This window comes from Lycium barbarum, chromosome 4 (assembly GCF_019175385.1).
Source record: "Lycium barbarum isolate Lr01 chromosome 4, ASM1917538v2, whole genome shotgun sequence".
Classification (NCBI taxonomy): domain Eukaryota; kingdom Viridiplantae; phylum Streptophyta; class Magnoliopsida; order Solanales; family Solanaceae; genus Lycium; species Lycium barbarum.
Window position 1 is genome coordinate 77430014 of NC_083340.1, and position 21457 is coordinate 77451470.

Consider the following 21457-nt stretch of genomic DNA (forward strand, 5'->3'; position numbering starts at 1 on the left):
GCCCTGTCCTGCCATATTTCGCTATCGATACTCTTAGAGGTCTGTAGACATATGTGTGGGTTGTGTATAAGTTCTGTTCAGCTGCGTCTATACGATGTGTTATGATATGATGTTCGTCTGTAGCGGCAACCTTGTCGGCTTGCGTATCATTTTTATGATTTGATTAGTTGTGACTCCTCAGGAGACAGTCTATCTGGATATATATATATATATGTGATGACATTATGAACCTTGGAGTTCTTTTGCAAGTTTCCATATTGTTCGTAGTTTCAGTTTGACTATGTCTAACAGGTACGTATACGGGCGTCCAGGTTGGGCACTAGTCATGGCCCACGGGGTTGGGTCGTGACACTTCTTGAATCATATACTCGTATCAAGACATAATGAAATAGCTTCTGGAAGTCAAGAACATTAGCCATCCTAGTGGCTCTAAGAATAGGAGCTTCTTTGGAGTCATATATATACGTTGTCTGTTTGTTTCATAAAGATCATGCCAAAAAGAAAGAAGGGTTAGCTTTACATACCTTTAACGCTTATTTAAATGTCCAACGTCTACTTCTCGAGCTCGTAGGTCTAAAATTCAGATAACATAAGCCACGGTTAGATCATCCACATCACTTACTAACCAATCCAAGTACGAATGAAACTTAACAAAATTCGGGCAACATTTCCCCTGAAAACTTAACAATCCTCGAGATTCCAATATATCCAAACATCAATAAAAATACCAACAACAACAACACCAACAATTTCATATCAAACTAGAATTAAATCCATTCTTAAATCACTTCCAAAACAGCCCAATATACATTCGTATACCAATGCTTGTATACACTTCTTTATTTTCGTATATCTATGGTATAACAACAACCACAACAACAACAAGTACAGCCAATCCCACGATATTCCAGCCTACAAAACCATTCATAACAACCACCAAACAGCCCCAAAATATTGTCACAAAACAGCCATCGATCCATAAATCTCAATAAAACAACAAACGAATTTATAACGCTATTTTCTCCATTCTAATCCGTTAAAACTCTAAATGAACTTATTAACAATGAAAAAGGGACCTTAATCTTACCTTAAGTATGCAGCAACCACGTCAACACTCTTCTTCTTGGCTGATTTTTAGTTCAAATTGAAGGCAACGCAACGTACAACACTTTTCTCTTCATGAGCTTCAGGATTCGGGGCTCGGATTTTGATCAACACTTTGTTTTTATCTCTAAGGCTTTCCTCCCTCTCCCTCTCTAGAATTTTCTGGGTCTTTTTGGTCTGAAAATGTGGAGGAGAAGGCTGAAACTCCTCTTAAATAACAAGGGAAACGGGCCAGACCCGGATTGGAATCGGGTTGGGCCCATTTCACTGCCCAGCTTTACCTTTCTGCCTTAAAACGTCCATAACTCTTTATCCCGATGTCACATACAGGCCCACGACCTATGGTTGGAAAGATATTTCAATTATCTACAACTTTTATTTTATGAATTTTCCCAAATTTCCAAATAATGATGGGGTTATGGCGTCCCCAAGTCAGATCACCCGAAAACATAACTTAAAAACATCTTTTTGGAGGGCTTACACTTGGATTTGGCTCAAGGGTCCTTCTTGAGTTGTGTTTAACTTCACATATATTTTTCATATAACTTATCATATGTCCTTTATAAAAATCCCATCATGTGGGCCCCACCTCAGCTTACGGTTACGAGGGCTATATATCTTTTAACGTATTTTTCCAATCATATTGTACGAATTCCAAATATCATACTCATGCTACTACAATAGAATTTAATTGTTTATGCTTGTGATATTTTCTCCTCCTGGAGCTCACATTAAGCCGTCTGTAGCCTTAGTAACACGAAATTTTCTTGGGTGTAACATTTACAATCCAATTGGAGGAAAAAAGATAGAGATTACAACAGCCATGGCAACTCACGGCCATGGCTGTTCTTGAAGGAGTTTACATTTTTGATAATAAGAGCTTGGTTTCTAAGGTAATATTTAACTCTCTTTTTCATGTTTTAGAAATGATTTGGTCTTTTTATGAATTGGTGGAGGTAGTATTGAATGCAAGAATTGTGGATGTTGATGTTGAAACTTTGCTTTGGCCGTATATGGGGCTGTTGGAAGAAACTAATGATGAGCTAATTTTAATTGTTGTTGGTGCCGTTGATTGTGCGATGAAAGTGAAGGAATTATGATAATTAAGGTTGTAGTTGTTATATGAAATTGTTGAAATATGAATTGGATTAAATGTTCATAAAGTTGTGGGCTGTTCTTGTTGAATTGAAAGATTAAAAGTGTGGTTTTATGTTCATGTGTTGTTGTTGGGTTGTTGGTGATGTGGCTCCTAAATTTGGAGGAAAGAAGTGTATAACTTATTGTACACAAAGCGTATGTTGATCAGTTTGGTGTATAATCTTAGATGTTAATGATTTGGATTGGAAAAGCATTAAGAAAGGTTATTGGGTTGTTTGAGTTGTTTATGGGCTGGATTTTAAGAATTTGATATGAATATTTCTATTATTGTAGTTGTTGGTATTGCTGTGATAACAGGAGATTAATTGGAAGTTCGGGTTAGGCGAATTATATAGAGGAAATGATGCCCGATTTCCGTTAAGTTCTTAACTAACCAGAATCCTAATCAAGAAAGTATGAACTAAAGAATGATTCCTATAAGTGATTGTTTGAAGATTTATAAGCTAGAAAGTATAGTTTACTAACGATAGCGTTACTTTCATATTAAATAGGCTAAAGGGGCGACGAAGCGAGCTTGGTTACGATTAACCTATAACAGGAATGTAAAGTTATCCTTTCTTTCTTTTTGCATGATTCATATGAAACAAACAAATGACGAATGTATAAGTTCCTATTCCTAGAGACACTAGGATGGTTAATGTTCTTGATTTCCATAAGCTATTTCATATGGTTTTTATATGTGTCTATGATTCCTGAAGTTCCTTTTGACATAATTTATAATGACGTTCGAGGGATACTTGACATAACTGCCTTCGTTGATATTCAAGTGTTAGTGCATTCTGTCTATCCTATCGAGTCTCAGATGATGAGTTGATTTGCATATGGTTACTCACTACTCTGCTCGTGCATACTGTCATTATATCTTTCACCGAGTCCCAGGCCGGGTATGTTCTCGTGCACAGTTCACTGCATTGTGCACCGAGTCCCTCACTAGAGGGCCGGTACGATATATGTATATATATGATGGTATGATGATATGATGATATGATGATGTGATTATGGCGCCAAGGATGGTATGAGATGACTTTATTCACCGAGTCCCGTAATGGGCCGGGTACGATATATGATAACGACATGCAAGTTTTACGTTTCATAAGGCCAGTGTATTGGTTTTTTAAATGTCATACTTGTCTCCTATAATCTTTATTTCAATCGTGGTTCTCTTGTTGTATTTCACGCTTTATATACTCAATACATATCTCGTACTGATCCCCATTCTTCGGGGGGCTGCGTTTCATGCCCGCAGGTACAGAGACTCGATTTGGCGATCCTCCAGCTTAGGATTTCCTCTCAGCTATCTTGGAGAGCTCCATTGTTCCGGAGCCTAGACTTTTGGTACAGATCTTTTGATGTATATATATAAGTTTATCCAGGTGTACGGCGGGGCCCTGTCCCATCATATTTCACTATCAATACTCTTAGAGGTCTGTAGACATATGTGTGGGTTGTGTTTAAGTTTTGTTCAGCTGTGTCTATATGGCTTACGTATGGTATTGATATGTTGTGATAGCCTTGTCGGCTTATGCATAGTATTGACATGTTGTGATAGCCTTGTCGGCTTATGTATGGTATTGACATGTTGTGGCAGCCTTGTCGGCCTGCGCATCATATTGACATGTAGTGGTAGCCTTGTCGGCTTGCGTATCATATTATATTTTTATTAGTTGTGACTCCTCAGGAGACAGATTATCTGGATACCTATATATGATGACGTTGTGAACCTTTGAGGTTCTTTTGCAAAGTTTCCATATTGTTCTTAAGAATCAGTTGTCTATATTTAACAGGTACGTATACGAGTGTCCAGCTCGGGCACTAGTCATGGCCCACGGGGTTGGGTCGTGATAAAAGTGGTATCAGAGCAGTTCATCCTCGGAATGTCTACAGACCGTGTCTAGTAGAGTCTTGTTTATCAGTGTGTTGTGCACCACATCTATAAACAGGAAGCTACAGGACATTTAGGATGTTGTCTTTGTTTCCTACTCTAGATCGTGCGATAGAGCTATATTATCAGGATAATCCCTCCCTAACAGATTATTATGTTTACAGCTATGCCTCCAAAGAAAGCGACAGCTGCCCAGAAGGGCAAATCGGTAGCAGGAGATACTAGCCAGACCCGGAGAGTTACTAGGGCCCGTGCCCAGCTTATGCCTGAGATTGTGCTTCAGTCGGCGAGTTCTGCTACACCGCCACTTCCAGAGGAACCTAGAGCAGCAGCTCCAGATCAGGGGGCAGCTCCACCGCCAGCCCCTGAGGCCCCAGTACCTGAGCCTTCAGCTCCTTAGCCAGGGGCGGAGGATAGGGCCATGAGAGATGCAGTTCAGTTGCTGACCAGATTAATGGCAGGGCAGCTCGCAAGCATGGACTGGGAATTGACCATGCGGATAGACATGACAGTTTGAGGGCCCGCGACTTCATAAATTGTAATCCTCCAGAATTTTTCCGGTCAAAGCCCGAGGACGACCCGCAGGAGTTTGTTCGGCAGATGCAGCGTACATTGAGAATAATCAAGGCTTCTGAGACTGAGTCTGTTAAGTTGGCTTCGTATAGGTTGCGTGATGTAGCTGTTAATTGGTATGAGTCGTGGGAGTTATCTAGGGGCGAGGATGCTCCTCCAACAGTATGGGATGAGTTTGTGGAGGCCTTCCTTGGCCACTTCCTGCCTCCAGAGATGAGACGAGCTAGAGTTGATAGATTCTTACATCTGAGGCAGAGTGGCAGGAGCGTTCGAGAGTACAGTCTTGAGTTTGATTCGTTGGCCAGATATGCACCTACTATTGTAGCTGATATGGCTGATAGAGTGCATCGTTATGGGATAGGATTGGATCGCTATTTGATTGATGGTTGTATGGCGGTGGCTCTTCAGCCAGGTATGGATATTGCTCGGATACAGGCATATGCACAGGGGGTAGAGGATCGACATAGAGGACGTCAGCCAGATAGAGATTATGAAAGAGGTCAGAATAAGAGGGCTAGATCGGCTGGTTATCCTGGCGAGTTTCGAGGCAGGCAGCCTCAGCAATATAGTAGATATCTTTCCCAACCAGCACGGAGTGCACCCCCACAGTTTACATTGTTATAGCCCGTATTCTGTACGTTCGGATAATTAGAGGTAATTGCGAGAAGTTAAGGGCAAGACCATTTTCCAAAATTATTTTAAATGTACAAGTTGATTATGAATATTATTTATGAATATTATTAGTATGGAAATATTGAGAGAGGCTAAGGGTAAAAAGGGAAATTCGCAAGATGACTCATAGAAATACGGAGGAAGGCTAAGGGCAAATTTGGAATTTGGAAAATAAATTTTCATGAATCACAAAAAAAAGGGTGGGCTTAAGTTATGGGCCAAGTGTGGCCGTCCACTTTAATGGGCCAAAGCCCATATGGGAGTTTAATATATGTAGAGAAAAGATGACAAATTCATCTTCAACATAAGAAGATTCAAGAAACTTTGAGAGGGGAGAACCAACAAGGCCTATTCGGCCATAACCAAGGAAAATTGAAGCCTCCCACTTTGATCCAAAAACATATTTCCTCTAGTATTCCCACTAATTTGAAGGTCCTCTTTAACATGGTATAATTGTTAGAGCAAGAAAACCTCTCCTTGCCGCAAGTTCATAACCCAAACTAAGTAAGAAGACAAGTGGAAAAAGGTAAGATTTAATCTTCTTTTATATGTTATGGATGGTTGTGTATGTTGTAGTGTGTGGAAATGGATGAAATTCATGAAAATATGGAAGTAGTGTTGTGGCCGTGTATGTGTTGGTGTTGGCCGTGTATGTATGGTATTGTGTAGGGATGATGAACTAATTTTATTTAGTATTTTGGTTGTTGTTGTCATGAATTCTATGATGAAAATGAAAGTGTAATGATTCTAGTTGAAGTTGTAACGGTTGGAGAGTTGTTTTAGAAGCTAATGTGATTTGAACATAGTCTTCTTGTATTTATGGAAGATAATGTTGTTAGTGTGTGAATTGTTGGTATAGTTCAGGAATTTGAAAGGAAGAAATGTGTTATTATTATTCTTGTTGAATTTGGAAGGTTTCGGATGGAATGGTATGTTGGTTGGATTATTGTGAATATTGTGCGGATTGTTTGAAGCGTTCTTGAATATTGTTTGAATGGCTTCGGATTAGTACTTGAATGTGTGAGCAAATATGAATTGAATATAAGTGAAACGCCATTGAAGGTTGTAGAAGGAAGTTGCTAATGTTAGTATGCGTTTTGAATCGATTGTGGATATTGTTAGAATAATTGTTGGTATTGTTGTTGATATTTTGGCCGAGTTAAATTCTCAGATTGTTGTTGATAAAATTGACTTAGTTAGAATCTCGGGGATGTTGTATTTACAGGGGAAATGCTGCCGAAATTTCGGTAGAATATAAATGAATTCATTTGAAATACTAAGACGAGTATATGTCGATGAATCTAATGATTATGTCAATTCCCTTGAATGTAGATTAGCAAGTTTGGGCGAATAAGCGTAGCTAGTTGGTCGTGGGACAGGTATGTAAGGCTTACCCCTTCTTTGTTTTGGCATGTCCTAGAGCTACGTAAGGTATGACATGACACACACCTCGGGGTAATTCTACTCTTTGATTCCGAGCTTGGTTATGAGGCCAATTCTCTTTTGTCATGATCATGTTTCGTATGGTTGATTCTATTGTATGATTAATAAATGAATAAGCTACTTCATAAGGTTTTGATATGTGTATCTGTGATTCCGAAACTCTGTTTGATATGTTTCCGAGGTTGTCTACGATTCTGATCCACTTCTGTTATAAGTATGTCTGATATGATCGAGCTTAGTATATGATTGAATAATGAGATGAGTATAAAAAGTTTTGTTTCTGAAAGAGTTCTGTAAGTTTTAATGTCCCTACCTTTTGTAAAAGATATTGGATTTGCTTTGAAACGTTCGTAAAAGTTCTGTGGTAAAAATGTCCGTAACTTTCATATACTAACTCCGATTGACTCGAAACGTGTTTATGATCCTTCAAACGTCGGTAAGTGTACGTATCTATCGAGTCTTGATTTATGTACATATGGTTTCTCACGACTCTGTTCGTGCAAGCCTCAGTATGTTATTCACTGCGTCCCGGGCCAGGTTCTGTTATCGTGCGCCTTCCTCTGCATTGTTCACCGCGTCCCTCTCCCTTGCGGGCCGGGTTCTGTTATATGTATATCGGTATATGATGATATGGGGATGGCGGCTAGGATGGCATATGATGATTCTGTCCACCGCGTTCCGCAATAGAGGGCCGGGATCTGTTATCTGCATATATGGTATATGATTCTGACATGCATTGATGATTTTGTTCACCGCATCCCTCACGAGAGGGCCGGGATATGTTACATGCATATATACGATATATGATTCTGACATGCATGATTTGTGTTTGGAAAGTAAGCATTTTGGCATTCGGTACCTTCTGTACTTCTTCTGACGTAAGATATCGGCATACATGATCTTTGTCTAGGAAAACAAACATTCTGACATTCTGGATCCGTACTTCTTCTGACATATGACTTTGGCATATATGATCTGCGTTTGGGAAACAAACATTCTGATGTTCTGGTCCTGCATTTTTTCCTGACATATGACATCTGAATACACGATTTATGATTGGAAAATAAGCACCTTGGTAATCTGGACAATGTACTCACTCTTGTATTGTTGTTTCGATTATGGTCCTGTTTTCTGTATTTCATGCCTTACATACTCAGTACATATTCCGTACTGACCCCCTTTCTTCGGGGGCTGCGTTTCATGCCACGCAGGTACACCCAGAAGAGTAGAAGATTTTGTCAGAAGATGGTCCAGCGGGATTGGCGAGCTCCATTTCCTCGTGGAGTGTTGCCGAGTCAGAGTATATGTATGTTCTGATTTCTGGATTGATGTTAGAGACTTTGCAGACAGAGTCGTGGGTGTTGGGAGTCAGTCTGTAAGCGGCTCCATCAGCCGATGTGTCATTTTGTGTTATGATATAAGTTCTACATAATTACAGATTTTGTTTGATTTGAGGACAAAGAAAAATAATATGCTTGAAAGCTTTATTATGTATTTCATGTTTATTTGATTTAAAGGTCCGAAAAGATTATGTGTGTATCATGGGTCAGAGGGTTCGCTCGGCCCTAAGTAAGGGTCGGGTGCCCATCACACCCTAGTAAGGTTAGGGTGTGACAAAGTGGTATCAGAGCAGGTTTGTCCTAGAGGTTGTCTGCAAAGTCGTGTCCAGTAGAGTCCTATTTATGGTGTGAGCCGGCCACATTTATAAATAGGAGAGGGCATCTAGGGATTGTTGACCTTCTTTCTGTCATAGATCGTGCGATAGAGCCAAGTCATAGGAAGATGAAATCCCATATATAAGCCTTACATACGACGGAAAGAGGTAAGTGATGATATGGAAAGTTACTGCGGTAAATATTGATATATTTGATCTGTTACCTGAAATTGGCAGTTCCAGATGGCTAGAATGTGATATATAGCCGTATGCCCTGTGAGGCATTGTTGATATTTGCTGTGTACAGAGTTTGAAAAGAAAGAATGGTATAAGAGGAACAAGGTCTGATGGAGGATTCAGAAAGTCGACAACTAATTTTGCTGCAGGCTATTATGTAAAAGTGGTGAGTAGGAATCCAAACAGGCTGATACCCGAGTACTTACAAGTAATGACGATGGAGGTGTGATCATTACCATCGGGACTCTAGGAATCCAGGACGAGAGGTAATTATACATGAAAGTGAAAGGTGAATATTGAGGATCGGAAAGGGCAAAACAGTAATTATAAAAGAAAGGACGTGTTACGAGAGTGTCTCGGGATCTGTAAGACCTCGACTCGCTCCAGATCATGTAATAAAGGTCACGCGAGGAAGCGGACGCGATTATATCAGCATTAAAGCACCGGATTCCACCAAAGTTTCGGGGTTAAGCGTGCTGGGATGAGAGAAATCTTAGGATGGGTGACCCCCTGGGAAGTATGCAAGAAATCCTAAAGATTTGGATGTAAGAGACAAATGAAGAGCTAGAGTAACCTAAGGGGAAGTTAGAGTATACGGGAGGGTTGGAGACCACAAAAGGCTATATAGGACGAGACAGGCTAGACTGGAGAAGAGACAGAAAGTGCATCACAACTCTGGAATTAGGATAGGCTTGAATAGCGTTTGGAAGTATTTTGTGGGCTAGTTGATAATAATTATATATGTATATATGAATGCATATGACATCCCATATGTGATGGTATCAGCGGGCGTATGATGGGTACCCTAGCGACCGGTGCTGCGGTATGGAAGGCCTTAATCAAGTAAGGGTACCAAAGCTTAAGCGACGATAAAAATAAATGGTGCAAGTATTATAAGATAAGATGCTATTATTTTCACTGCAGGTCAAGATTGGAAATCTTAATACAATGACATTTGGAAAAAGAAAGTGAGTAAGAAAACCTCGGTGAGTAAAACCCCCGAGAGAAAATTACCGGCAAGGTACGAGACTATTTGGATAAAAATTCAAAGGTAGACATGGGAAAAGGATAAAGTATGGTAATATGGCACAAAAGAGGAATGTGTGAAGTTCGAAAACCAATTTCAATAAGTGGGCTAAAAGAATAGTGACTATGATAGGGGACGTGAAGTAAGAGAAAGAATGATGAAGCCTTGTGATGATGTTAGGAGATTTGGTATATAAAGGGACAAATATGCAGTCGCGTTAATGTGTTTACCTCGGGCATAGAAGTGTTCTCCTAAAAGGATGACTTAGAAATGAAACGAATTTGCGAGCTTAAAGTAAAAATTTCGTAAACTTCAGAGCCAATGCCACAAATGGCAAAAGAAGAAAAGTGTTTGAGGAGGAATAAACCTAAGGAAGGGTAAGGGAGAAAGTAGAAAAGGTATACTAACAGATTAGTCGAAGGAAGAGGAGAATCTTTGGAAATAAAACAATTGGAATACTTTGACAAGTTAGTGATAGAAACCCGATTACGCACCAAGGAAAGAACAAGTATGATGGGTCGACACTGTGATTGGAAAAAATTAATGGTATGGAATAAGGAATCATGCGAAGTCTGATGGTTTTGATCTTAAAAGAAATGGAAGTGAAATGCAAGGAATGTGCATGGAAGACCGCTCGGTCATAGTGCCATAAGTATAGTTAAAGATTCGGTGAATAAGGATAAAGAGAGTGAAAATTGTAAGGATTCTATGCTAAGAACAAAAGTAGCGGGACGCTTGAGAAATATGGACGCACGGCTGCAATACAAACGCGTAGTTAAGAAGAACTACGAGTAAGTAAGGTAAAATAGGTGAAAGGATTAATAATGGATGGAAAAGTATGGGAATGTTGACAAGAATGATAATGTAGACAGAAAGTGAAAAAGGGAAGCTTATGATAAGAAGTTTCGATATGCTATGCACAGAGTTGGAAAAGATCTCACAAAAGGACTATTGGCATATGAGGAGCCCCTAAAAGGGGGGGAGACCATATTATATTAGGCTTAAAAGGAATCACAACATTTTCAAGCGCCAAGAAAGGAAATTTATTAGCTCGGGACTAGAGTTCGAAACATGTCGGCACATCAAAAGGATACATGGAAGAAGTAGAAACGAATTGACAATGAGTGTACCGTGAGGCCGACGTAAAGGAAAAGAAGGAAAGATACCTTAAGAGAATGCTTCTTGCCAACATGAATTATGATATGTTTATGCCATGATTGGGATCCCTCATACCGGGCAAATTTGTGTCGTACCTAAGTACGCAGCAACATGTTTCGAAGAGTAATAAAAAGAGCGAGAAAACGGCTACAAGTTAAGTCCACGAAGGACAATGGAGAAAAGCGATAAGATTCAAAGGATATTTCGGACAACAACAACTATTATAATGAAAGTATCGACAATTAGTAGTCTGAAATTTTTGAAAGAAAGAAAGAACGCAACGCCTGTGAGTGGAATAACGGAGTTCATCGGATACTAGACAATAACTCATGGACCTTTAATTATACAGAACATGAAGATATACACTGTGAAATCATATGAACTGTCGAGGTGAAGTGATGCGTGATCATATTTGTAAGGAATCCACACCGGAGAGCCAACAAAAAAAATGATGGATGAAATGAGCGCCAATACAAAGGCACCAAAGACAAGTATACTTGTGTCGAGAAATGTGAGGGAAGGAAGCAAAGAAAAAGTTGTAATAAGAACTTAGAGATGTTGCGAACTAAGAAGTTAAGTGAACTCAGATCACAAGCTACCATAAGGATAACTGGACTGCGAAGGATAATAAATAAGGAAACATTTCGTACATACGTTTTTGGATGAACATTTAGAATGAAAGATTAAGAAGAGATAATGACGAAGGTATAAAGAAACAGGGAGCGATGAAAGGATAACACCAAAGGCAGACGAATATTTATAGCATGATAAGCGAGACTGCAATACTGTAGATCAAATAAGAGCAAGGAACAGCCTGTGGCCATATTGGATCATCAGATAAAAAGGTTACGTACCAACACGTGATTCCTATTAAGGTATTATAACGAAACAGTAACAGAGAAAAGATGACCTGGGATGGACAAGGATAATGAATTGGCGCAATGGATTGGAAAGCCCATGACATGGAATGAAGACTCATGTAAAGACCGAGAAGTTCGATTATAAGGAAAGTAAGGTGAAAGGTAAGGAATGGGCATGAAGAAAAGAATAACTATGAGAGGGACCCTCCCGAAGTATTATGACACCCCATGAGGTCAGTTGAACATTCGAGGACGAATGTTCTAAAGGGGGGGAGGATGTTATAGCCCGTATTCTGTACGTTCGGATAATTCGAGGTAATTGCGAGAAGTTAAGGGCAAGACCATTTTCCAAAATTATTTTAAATGTACAAGTTGATTATGAATATTATTTATGAATATTATTAGTATGGAAATATTGAGAGAGGCTAAGGGTAAAAAGGAAAATTCGCAAGATGACTCATAGAAATACAGAGGAAGGCTAAGGGAAAATTTGGAATTTGGAAAATAAATTTTCATGGATCACAAAAAAAAAAGGTGGGCTTAAGTTATGGGCCAAGTGTGGCCGTCCACTTTAATGGGCCAAAGCCCATATGGGAGTTTAATATATGTAGAGAAAAGATGAAAAATTCATCTTCAACATAAGAAGTGTTATATCCCGTGTTTTCACACGTTTGGAAAAATTCGATAAATATTGGATTCTTGAGATATAAGGTTAAATTTGATAGTTTGTTGAACATAAGAGTTATGTATGAAAGAATATTATCGTGGAAGTGTGGGATAAGGCTAAGGGAAAAACGTGGAATTTCGGAAATTGGTTTCGGGAATTGCAAAAATAAAATTTGTAGCCATTTGGGCTTGCAAAAATAAGAAGCACAATGAGGCCCATTTCTTGATATGGCCCAAACCCATGCCTTTAAGATATTTCCCATGTGCTAATTAGTGAATATTAGTCTTTAACTCTTAAGAAGGTTCAAGAGAAAAATAAGACAAGGAAAGAAAAACAAGAACAAGAGCAACACTAGAGACCATTTCGGGTTTGGCATAGAAAAATTACCCCCTCCAAATCTTGCCTCCAAAATTATTTTCTTGTTGGAATCCTACTAATTCTAGGTCCCTTCTCAACTTGGTGTAGTTGGTTTGGAAGAAAGAGGTCTTGTTCCTTCAAGTTGACCTTATATTCAAGTGAAGAAGATTGAGTAAAAAGGTAAGAATTTATCCCTTATTATTGTGTTATGAAGTCTTGTTTGTGTTGTAGTATGTAGAAATGAGTTGATTGTGTGAAGAAATGGAAGTTTGCAAAGTGGGTGTGTGTTATAGCTATATGGCCGTGAGTATGTATATGTTGTATAGCCACAATGTATAGAATTCATGTTATATCTTAGTTGTGGTTGTGTGAAATGCATATAGGAATTGAAAGTTGCATGAATTTAGTTGATGTTGATAGAAGGGCATATGGCCGTGTACTATGTAGAAGTTGGAATGGAATGGATTAAGTTTGTTTAGTATGTTAGTTGTGTTATTGAGATTCTTGTAATGTAAATGAAGTTAGAATGATAAAAGTTTGTATCGAAATGAAATATGGAAGCTTATGTCGTTTTAGTACGATTTTATGACATTATGAAAATGAAGTTATTAGGTTGCTAATTATGACAAGTATTGATGAACTTGGAAGAAGAAAACATGTTATGAATACGTATGCCAAAGATTAGGAGTTTTGGATAAATTATGACTATGGCGGAAAGTTGTATATTATGTATATCGAGTGTATAACTTAAGGAAAATGATATGAAATGTCTCTAAATCTATATTGTGATGATCTTGAGTGATAATGGATGTGAAATCAATGATGTTAGTTTGAAAGTTTGGGTTAGAATGAAGGTTATGTCAACTTGTGAGAAAAATGACTAGTTGAAGGATAATTGTGTTTTTAATGTTCTTTGTTGATGTTGATGTTGTTGTTTGGGTTGTTGTTGATTGATTTGGCCGAGTTGAATTCTCGGGGGTGCTATATGTATAGGGGAAGTGCTGCCGAAATTTCGGTAGACAAATAAGAGTTGAATTGAACTTGTAGCATCTATAACCTACAATTGGTAAATGTGACCATTTGCAGATTTTCGACGAAACGGAGAGTGAGCTTGGATAGGCTTAAAAAGCTCAAAAGGTATGTAAAGCTACCCCGATCCTTCTTTTGGCATGTCTAAGTGTTTTAGGATCGGATTCGGGCCTCAAAAGACCTTCTTGGCCATCGGAATCCGCAAGAGAAAATCTCAGTTTTTCCTTCAGTAGAATTGAACCATTTTGATATGCTTTCCTGAAATTATGCAAACTTTCTCTAAACTCCTTGAAAAGCTATAGAATGTCCGTAGAACCTTTATAGGTGACCCCATAAGCTTAAAGGGCGTAATTTGAGCCCACCACCTTGCTTGTTCCGAGGTGGGCCCGCTATTCCCGGTTTTGCCCTTAATGTACTAAAGTCTCCTTTTCGAACGATTTTTGAAAGAAACGTTTCGACTACCCTTTTTATTACCTAACGAATATGGTTTTAAATATTCTATTAAGTCTGATAAATTATTTTGACACTCGGAACGACTTCAGGAAGGTTATGCTTCTGTAATTTATTATGATGTCCGAAATGCTTTTATTATGATCCCGTCCGACTTTATTGGATGTGTTTGTCATTAATATGCCTCATCGAGTCTCTGAAAATATTTATGATATTTTAACTGCATTTAGTTTCTCACTACTCTATTCGTGGATGCCCCAATGATTCCCACACTGAGCCCGGGCCAGGATATGTTGTCAAGCGTAATCCCCTGCATTGTTCGCCGTGCCTCGATGTGAGGGGGCAGGTATACGCGTACATGGGTTTGTGGAGTATGTTGTGCCATGTACGTTTGTTCTGATATGATTTACTATGGCCATCTGATATGACATATTGTGTTATGGGGTTATGCCCCTATTCTGATTCTTCTGTGTTGTGGCACCAGCGTCGGGAGGGTGACCACGTTCTGTCTGCCGAGTCCCTTGGCAGGGGCCGGATTTGATATGACATATGTTTCTGTACACACTCCGCATGTTTTGAAAATATATATTTGATACCTTGTATTTTCTGTTTACTTTCTGTACATTCTATACCAGTTATGATTTTGTTTCTGCAACTCAGGCTTTACATATTCAGTACATATTTCGTACTGACCCCCTTTCCTCGGGGGCTGCGTTTTCATGCCGCGCAGGTACTGACGACAGGTTTGCCGATCCGTCTGTCTAGGATATCTTTTCCGCCATTTGGAGCGCTCTTTTATTCAGAGCCATCTTTTGGTACAGTCTGTCACTTCTATATGTGTATATTCTCGTTCATGGGTACGGCGGGGCCCTGTCCCGCCATATGATTCTGTTGGTCCATTTAGAGGTCTGTAGACATGTTTGTGGGTTGGGATCTTTCTGTACAGATATGTGTATGTGTTGTGTTTGGGCGATCCCCTTCGTCGCGGCGGCCGGTCCGCATATATTTAGATGTTGCTTTGTTGGCCCTGTGAGGCCTTTGTTGGTATTTTCTGCGTGCAGGGTATTTGGGATAGTCCGTAAAACAAAGGAAACTCTGCCGAAATTTTTCTGGAAATTATCTAAATTTAGAATAAAGCCTTGTTGGCTTCTGCCATATACTAGAATGCGTTTCAGTGCCCAGATCGGGCACTAGTCACGGCCTACGGGGTTGGGTCGTGACAAAAGTGGTATCAGAGCGGTTCATCCTCGGAATGTCTACAGACCGTGTCTAGTAGAGTCTTGTTTATCGGTGTGTTGTGCACCACACCTATAGACGGGAGGCTACAGGGCATTTAGGATACTACCCTTCTTTCTGTCTTAGATCGTGCGATAGAACTGTGTTATCAGGATGATTCCTCCCTAACAAATTGTTACATTTGCAGTTATGCCTCCAAAAAAGGCGACAGCGGCCCAAAAGGCCAAGGCAACGGCTACGGGAGAGACTAGTCGGGCCCAGAGGGTTACCAGGGCCCATGCTCATATTGCTCCTGATGTTTTGCCCCCGGCAGAGGGCTCTTCCACACCGCCACATGTAGAGGAGATTGGAGCAGCAGCAGCTGCAGGTCGAGGGGCGGCTCCACCGCCAGCTCCCGATATTCCAGTACCTGAGCCTCCAGCTCCACGGCCAGGGACTGAGGATCAGAGTATGAGAGAGGCAGTCCAGCTATTGACTAGACTTGTGGCAGGACAGGTTCAGGGGCACGGACTGGGAGGTGACCGGGCTTACAAGCGTGACAGTTCGAGAGCCCGTGAGTTCTTGACTTGTGGCCCTCCAGAGTTCTTCGGGAAAAAGCCCGAGGAGGATCCCGAGGAGTTCATCAGGAAGATGCGGCGCACCTTACAGTTTATTAATGCTTCCGCGACAGAGTCAGTCACATTGGCTTCTTACCGGTTGTATGATATAGCGGCAAATTGGTACGAGTCATGGGAGTTATCCAGAGGCGACGACGCTCCCCCAGCAGTTTGGGATGATTTTTCTGAGGCTTTTCTTAGCCACTTTCTGCCTTCGGAGCTACGGCGAGCCAAGGCTGACAGATTCTTATTGCTGAGACAGAGGGGTCGCAGTGTTCGAGAGTACAGTATGGAGTTCGACTCATTGGCCCGATACGCACCTGCTGTGGTAGCTACTATGGCTGACAGGATGCACAGGTATATTATGGGGCTGGACCGTTATTTTGTCGACAGCTGTTTAGTATTGGCTGCTCAGCCCGGCATGGATATTGCCCGGATTCAGGCCCACGCCCAGGGCATGGAGGACCGGCATAGGGAGCGTCAGCCTGATAGGAGCCAGGATCGGAGACAGCCCAAGAGGGCCAGATCATCTGGGTATTCTGGAGATTCTCGGGGCAGGCAGCCTCAGCAGCCGCAGCAGCCTAGCAGACATCTATCCCAGCCGGCTCAGAGCGCACCTCCACAGCCTACAGGTCGCAGATTTGATAGCCCAGGTTATTCAGGAGCAGGTCAGAGCTCCAGGGCTTCAGGTTCGCGGACAGACAGAGGTTCTGGTCAGACGAGGCCACCTAGGCCTCAGTGTTCTTATTGTGGCAGATACCATCCTGGGGAGTGCTACAGAGCCACCGGTGCATGTTTTTCTTGTGGCCGTCAGGGCCATTCTGTGAGAGATTGCCCGTATAAGGGTAGTTCGGGTGGTGCAGCGCAGCATACCGGATCAGCCGCCAGGTCTTCATCTTCATCAGTGGATATGCGCCCTACGGGGCCAGGTACTTCAGCACCAGCGGGTCGCGGCAGAGGCCGTGGTGGAGCTTCTAGTACTAGCGGTCCTTCGAACCGCATCTATGCTCTGTCCAGCCGCCAGGATCAGGAGGCATCGCCTAATGTCGTTACAGGTACATTATTGGTTTTCTCTCGGTCTGTGTATGCATTGATTGATCCAGGTTCGACTTTGTCATATATTTCGCCTCTGGTTGCTTGTAAAATTGGTATAATATCTGAACCTATAGAGCCGTTTGAGGTAGCCACACCGATTGGGGACTTTATTGTAGCAAAACAGGTATATAAAAACTGTTCCGTAATTGTATGTGGCCGTGACACTAAGGCAGATCTGGTGGAGTTAGGTATGGTCGAGTTCGATGTTATTATGGGAATGGACTGGCTAGCCTCCTGTTATGCTAATGTTGACTGCCAAAATAAGGTAGTTCGTTTCCAGTTTCCTGGGGAGCCAGTTATAGAATGGGCCGGTAATACAGCATCGCCGAAAGGTAAGTTTATTTCATACCTTAAGGCAAAGAAAATGATCAGAAAGGGTTATTTTTATCATCTGGTTAGGGTACAAAACTTGACAGCAGAAACGCCGACTCTTCAGTCAGTTCCCATGGTTAATGAATTTCCAGATGTGTTCCCAGAAGAGCTTCCAGGCCTTCCTCCAGAGCGGGAGATAGAATTTACTATTGATTTGCTTCCAGATACTCAGCCGATATCTATTCCCCCGTACAGAATGGCACCGGCAGAATTGAAAGAACTGAAAGAGCAGTTGAAGGATCTGTTAGAAAAAGGCTTTATTAGACCCAGTACTTCGCCTTGGGGAGCCCCGGTATTATTTGTGCGTAAGAAAGACGGGTCGTTGCGTATGTGTATTGATTATCGACAGCTGAATAAGGTAACCATAAAGAATAAATACCCCCTCCCCAGAATTGAAGATTTGTTTGATCAGTTGCAGGGCGCCAAGTATTTTTCGAAGATAGATCTTCGGTCTGGCTATCATCAGGTACGGGTACGGGAGGCCGATATTCCTAAGACAGCATTCCGGACCAGATATGGGCATTATGAATTCAGAGTTATGTCTTTTGGGCTGACTAATGCTCCTGCGGTATTCATGGATTTAATGAACCGGGTATTCAGGCCATTCTTAGACATGTTCGTAATTGTATTTATCGATGATATCCTGGTTTATTCTCGGTCCGAGGCAGAGCACGCAGATCATCTGAGAGCGGTATTGGGGGTACTTCGGCATCAGGAATTATATGCAAAATTTTCTAAATGTGAATTCTGGCTGGCTTCAGTGGTATTTCTGGGGCATATTATTGCAGCTGATGGTGTCCGGGTGGATACACAGAAGATTGAGGCCGTGAAAAATTGGCCCAGACCCACGACGCCCACAGAGGTACGTAGTTTCCTGGGGTTAGCTGGCTATTACAGAAGATTTGTGGAAAAGTTTGCTTCGATTTCAGCGCCTTTGACAAGGCTAACTCAGAAGGGAGCCAAGTTCCAGTGGACTGATGCTTGTGAACGAAGCTTCCAGTTGCTGAAAGAGAAGCTGACTACAGCCCCAGTTCTGACTCTTCCAGAGGGACCCGATGGATATGTTATTTATTGTGACGCTTCTGGTGTGGGATTGGGCTGTGTATTGATGCAGCACGGCAGAGTTATAGCTTATGCTTCTCGGCAATTGAAAAAGCATGAAAAGAATTATCCTACTCACGATCTGGAGCTTGCAGCGGTGATCCATGCCCTGAAGATATGGAGACATTATTTATATGGCGTTCATGTTGATATCTATACAGATCATAAGAGTCTCCAGTATATTTTCAGACAGAAAGAGCTTAATTTGCGGCAGCGGAGGTGGCTGGAGCTCCTGAAAGACTATGATGTGGATATTCTGTATCATCCGGGCAAGGCTAATGTTGTTGCAGATGCGCTTAGCCAGAAATCTATGGGCAGCCTGGTAGATTTACAGCCAGACAGGAGAGAGATAGTACGTGACATTCATCAGTTGGCTAATCTTGGGGTTCGTCTGGCCGATTCTGAAGGTACACGGATTTCTGTCCGAGGGGTTTCTGAGTCATCTATTAAGGAAAATATCAAGCGGCATCAATATGAAGATCCTGTTTTGGCACGATACAGAGACACGGCCTATGATAAGGGGAAGACTCCGTTCGAGTTCACTCCGGACGGGACTTTATTATTCAGGGGCAGGTTGTGTGTACCTGATATTGCAGGTCTTCGGCAGCAGATTATGAGCGAGGCACATTATGCTCGCTATTCGGTCCATCCTGGGTCTACAAAGATGTACCATGATCTCCGATGCTTATACTGGTGGGATGGCTTGAACCGGGATATCGCAGAGTTCGTCGCCCAGTGTCCCAATTGTCAACAGGTCAAAATTGAACATCAGAAACCGGGTGGACTGTTGCAGGAAATGGAAATTCCGACGTGGAAGTGGGAGATCATTAATATGGACTTCATTACAGGGTTGCCTCGCACTCCACGAAAGTATGATTCCATCTGGGTTATTGTTGATAGGCTGACAAAATCAGCCCATTTTCTCCCCGTCAGAACTACTTATTCCGCCGAGGATTATGCCAGGCTTTATATTAAAGAAATAGTGAAGCTTCATGGAGTTCCTATATCTATTATCACTGACAGAGGTGCTCAGTTCACAGCGAACTTCTGGAGATCTTTTCAGGAAGGATTAGGGACTCAGCTGAGCCTGAGCACAGCTTTCCATCCTCAGAGTGACGGACAGGCCGAGCGCACTATCCAGACGCTTGAAGATATGTTGCGGGCCTGCGTTATTGATTTCAGAGGTAGCTGGGAGAATCACTTGCCATTGATTGAATTTTCTTATAATAACAGCTACCATTCCAGCATCCAGATGGCTCCGTACGAGGCTTTATATGGTAGGAAATGCAGGTCACCTATCGGCTGGTTTGATATTGGCGAGACAGAATTAATCGGCCCAGATATGATCCAGCAGGCCGTTGATAAGGTGAAACTTATTCGGGAACGACTATTGGCAGCCCAGAGTCGACAAAAATCATACGCTGACAAACGGCGTCGTCCTTTGGAATTCCAGGTTGGTGATTGGGTATTTCTGAAGGTATCGCCTATGAAAGGCGTAATGCGGTTCGGCAGAAAGGGTAAGCTTAGTCCGCGTTATATTGGGCCTTATCTGATCGTGCGGAAAATTGGAAATGTCGCCTATGAGTTAGATTTGCCATCTGACTTGGAAGCGGTACATCCGGTATTTCACGTCTCTATGCTTCGTAAGTGCATCGGTGACCCTTCCAGAATATTCCCTGCAGATGATATTCAAGTGACGGAGCAACTATCGTACGAGGAGCAGCCTGTATCTATTTTGGATCGTCAGGTACGGAGGCTCCGTAATAAGGATGTAGCCTCTGTTAAGGTACTGTGGCGGAACGAGAATAGGGAGGAAATGACATGGGAGGCCGAAGAGGAAATGAAGAAGAAATACCCTCATCTGTTCCCTATGCCCACAGGTAACCTTGAATCCCTGCTTAATTTCATTTTAATACCAATCGTATGTCATATGTGTTGTCTATAATTAGAAACTCCCCCAAGTTATTTTCCAACCCTATAAGATTAATTTTACATTCGAGGACGAATGTTCTAAAGGGGGGGAGGATGTTATATCCCGTGTTTTCACACGTTTGGAAAAATTCGATAAATATTGGATTCTTGAGATATAAGGTTAAATTTGATAGTTTGTTGAACATAAGAGTTATGTATGAAAGAATATTATCGTGGAAGTGTGGGATAAGGCTAAGGGCAAAACGTGGAATTTCGGAAATTGGTTTCGGGAATTGCAAAAATAAAATTTGTAGCCATTTGGGCTTGCAAAAATAAGAAGCACAATGAGGCCCATTTCTTGATATGGCCCAAACCCATGCCTTTAAGATATTTCCCATGTGCTAATTAGTGAATATTAGTCTTTAACTCTTAAGAAGGTTCAAGAGAAAAATAAGACAAGGAAAGAAAAACAAGAACAAGAGCAACACTAGAGACCATTTCGGGTTTGGCATAGAAAAATTACCCCCTCCAAATCTTGCCTCCAAAATTATTTTCTTGTTGGAATCCTACTAATTCTAGGTCCCTTCTCAACTTGGTGTAGTTGGTTTGGAAGAAAGAGGTCTTGTTCCTTCAAGTTGACCTTATATTCAAGTGAAGAAGATTGAGTAAAAAGGTAAGAATTTATCCCTTATTATTGTGTTATGAAGTCTTGTTTGTGTTGTAGTATGTAGAAATGAGTTGATTGTGTGAAGAAATGGAAGTTTGCAAAGTGGGTGTGTGTTATAGCTATATGGCCGTGAGTATGTATATGTTGTATAGCCACAATGTATAGAATTCATGTTATATCTTAGTTGTGGTTGTGTGAAATGCATATA